This window comes from Solanum pennellii, chromosome 5 (genome assembly GCF_001406875.1).
Source record: "Solanum pennellii chromosome 5, SPENNV200".
In the NCBI taxonomy this organism is placed as follows: Eukaryota; Viridiplantae; Streptophyta; class Magnoliopsida; order Solanales; family Solanaceae; genus Solanum; species Solanum pennellii.
Window position 1 is genome coordinate 52905110 of NC_028641.1, and position 4190 is coordinate 52909299.

Consider the following 4190-nt stretch of genomic DNA (forward strand, 5'->3'; position numbering starts at 1 on the left):
GCCTGCGACGGTCCGTCCTGCTGCTCCGTCACAGAGTTCAGAGACTAGATTTTTTACCAAGAGTCTGTGACGGTCCGTCGTGCCCACGACGGTCCGTCCTGCCATTCCGTTACGACGTTCAGAGAGTCAATTTTAGTACCCAAATTTCAGAATTCTAAGTGTTTTGGAACGAGACCCCCTCGACGGTCCGTCGTGCCCATGACGGTCCGTCGTGGGTTCCGTCGTCTCAGCCAGTTTCTCCAGAAATAAAATCTGCAGCTCAAAACGACTAAACAGGTCGTTACACATATATCTCGGTACATAATGAATTAGATGGTCCATGACCTATCAAATTAAAGTACTACGAGTCCTCTTTCCAACTTCACAAAGTTTACTCCATTAGAGCTCGGAGTAAAATGTTATGCTCGTTTTAGAAAGAACCTATCAGACAGTCAAAGTTTTACAAATGACTATACGACCAATGAATTTTTTCACGGATTGTGGAGCCCTGAACAGTCCGTGAAGCTTTCCTTTAAGGGAACTTCATCAGTTTTTTGAGTTAGGGTGATTTAGTTCTTTTCCCTATATGTTTGGTACCTAAGCTATGTTGTTTAAGTTCTTATTTTAAGCCTAAACCACGATGTTTTACATCTAGTTAAGGGATTAGAAGGTTTTAATCAGTTCTTTTACGTTCATTAAAACTTCAAGTCTTTAGAGTAAGGTTCTAAGAGGAATAATAAGCTAGGAGTTCTAAACGTTCTTTAAATTTCGTCGATTTTGCCAAAAATTGGTAAATAGATTGTAGGAACTCTAGACGTTAGGAATAATAAGATTTACTTCGCGTGATGGTTCACACTTATGTTAATAAATAATTTAGTTATAAAAGTATCTTATGTAGATAAACTTTTCAAGCAATGAAAATGGTTGAGTGAAAATGCAAAGACTAAGTGTATATGTGTAACTCAAAGTATTTGTAATTCCATGGTAAAAAAAAATCCCTTGTAGGACACAATCTTGGTGTTTTAATAACGAATTTTACATCTTATCTAGTTTCATTTTCATGCAATCTTTGTTATAGTTTATAGATTCCCTACAACATTATAAATTAGAATTCAGCTATAAGTACCTAATAGTTGTTCCCATTGTAAATTTCAAAACTTTTCCCATATTTCCTATGGATTTCATCAAAACCTTATTATTATTCTTGCATGCTACCGCATTACACCATTTAAAGGTGTATCTTAAGCATATCAACAATAGGATTGTTGTTGATATGATGCAATGTTGTACTACATATTTCTCATATGAGTGATTTATTTGATTTTGATTTTATTGTTTTACTGCTTAACTTGAGGGAGAGAGAGAGAAGGACGTAAGATACAATTAAGATCAAATAGAGTAGGATCATAAGCCTAGGAATTGGGAAACATATCTTGTGTCTAGGATAGACAAATACCTTGTACACCCTACTTGATTATTAATGGAAATTGCAAAAATATTTTCTTAATTAACGTAGTCATAAGAGATATAGGTGTGAGACAAACAAAAATATGTGATTAGAGATTTGAGAGAATCATAGTCATAATATTCACCCCATAAATTAATAACTCGATAAGTATTGCAAGATAAAAGAAGGTCGATGAGCAACATGATTACTTGATATATCATAATACTAAAAGAAGGTTCTCTCCTTGTGATTAAAAAAACTCTCAACCCTTTGAAAAATATATCAGTTATAAGAAGTTCATAACTCTTTCAACAGAACACTTCTGAGTTTAATTATATCTCTATAACCATGAGTCTCAACGAGTCAAACACCTGATCATTGATACTCACTATAATGCATGTGTGATCACGTACACTCACATGTATATTGTATTGAACAAGCGTCATAGTCAAAGAATTATCAGAGTTGAGATACTTTGTTCGCCAAAGATGTTGCACCATGAAAAGAATTCTGTAACAGGATGAATATGTTTGCTCGAAAATCATAGCCATTTCACAAGTATCAACCTGAGACATTTGCAAAATACTATATGAACATATGATAACTCTTAAAATAAGGATTTAATTTTTCACATACTCAGATTTAGCAGTGAAAATGTCTTAGTACAATAATTGTTGCAACAACAACTTACTAGTAAAAAAGGGAATATTTCAACATCAAACACAAGACACACAATTGTTATTCCTAGAACAAAAAAAATCTCTTTTTAAAGTCGCCAACAAATGGTGATTCCATCACCTATAGGGACTTGGGAAATTCGAACACGAGTATCCGCAGCTAAAAATTTATTAAATTCAATGATGTGTTGCCTATTTGGCTTCATTGTTTCCTTAACACACTCCTCTGGCATAACAACTGTCCCAAACCATAGTGTATTGTCATATACTATAATACCTCCCACTTTCACCAATTCTAACATTCTCTCATGGTACTTTTGATAGATAACTTTGTCTGCGTCGATGAAAGCAAAATCGAAACTTCCTCTATTGTCATTCGGCAATAGAATAAGTAGTTTCATTTAGTCAAGTATTTGGATGCAAAAGACTTTAAAGTAACTTTACTTTTACTTACCTCATTCAAGATTTCATCAAGGGCTGATAATGTCGAGGACTGAATAAAATTAATTTTATGCTCAATGTTAGCCTATTTAATAATTGGCAATCCCATCTCGTATGCATCTCGATCAAGGTCTATAGCTATAATCTTCATAATATTTGCACACATAGATCAATGATGTTCTACACATGAATTTGAGAATATATTAAACATTAAACCAATTTTATGTGTATAAAACTGTGATGCACTAGCCTTGCCATCATCAGGAATTGTAAGGGCAGTAAGGACTAAGGAATATCCAGTGAACACTTCAATTTCAATCGTCTTTTTTACATTTGTTAGTTTCAACAACAATGCAATTAGTTGACCAGCTTCTGGTGCAGTTGCCATTAAACACCTGTAAAAATATAATTCAAGCTAAGCTGATTGACTTTTTAAAACACATTATTGTCAGTGTATATACATTTTATTATTAAAACAAAATATTAAGTGCATAAGTTAGCGTGTATAAATTGTGATAGAACATGACTATTGATTTTTTTAAATTGTATGATCATTAGTTTCTTGTAACTCATGTAACATCTACTACCCACATTATTAGCCCTCATTCTACCCATTGATTACACCAACATCAAACCCAACTTGTCCAACCCAACCCATTTAGATTTGGGTTAGTTATTGATTCAAAATTTGTTAGCTCAATCCATTAAAAAATTGGATTGATATGTAATCCAAATTGATTTTTGAGAAATTTTGTCAAAATATTTTTTCATTTTATATGATATATATAGTTATTATAAAGAAAAAAAATTATTAGGTACAAAAAGTTTATAAATAACAAAATAAAGTTATTAAAACTTAGTAAAAATTGGACGGATGAGTTATGACCTGTTACTTATAACTTGTAACCTAATCAGTTTTGAGCCAACCTATTTTAACCAAAACAAATTTGAACCAGACTGAATCTTTACCCGTATATTGTATTGACCCATTTTGATCGGCCCAACTGCCGCCCTACTAAATACTACTCCTTCTGTTTAAAAGCAATGACCTAGTTTAACTTGGAACTGAGATTAAAAAAAAAGAAAAAAAACTTCTTAATCTTATGGTTCTAAATTATAGTTATGACATATGTTTATAAATACTCTTTAATCTTGTAACCTTAAACATGTCATATTGAAAATTGAAGTTAAAATGTTGTTAAAAAAGGAAAGATATCATTCTTTTTAAAGCAGACTAAAAAAATTAAGTCATTCTTCATATTACTCCTTTTGTTAGTAAAAAAAAAAAATTTTAAAAATATGATGAGTCAATGGAAAGCATGAGGTGTTATGTTGGGTTGGAAAATGAAAATTTACTGAAGTCACGTGAAAAATGTATTGGCCAATGTAATTTATATTTAGAGAAGGTTTAGCAATTTAGGTTTTTGATTTAATTAAAAACTAGTTTGAGGGTTTATGCAAAAAAAATGTTGTATGGTGATGGGCGAAAGTAAATTATTATTATTTTGCAGTATTGAAGATTATGGGTAAAACGAGATAAACAAGTATAAATTAATACTAAAATATTACCTTGGATGATTTGAAGTTATAAGTCTAATCTCCTTGAGAAGCTCTTGCTCTCGCGGGTACACAACGGTCTCAAACAT

The 4190-nt window shown here is 32.0% G+C and overlaps 1 pseudogene; it reads right to left on the bottom strand.

Annotated features, from left to right (window-relative positions):
• Window positions 1-2192: 2192 nt before the first annotated feature.
• On the bottom strand, window positions 2193-4190 carry LOC107020087 (annotated as a pseudogene).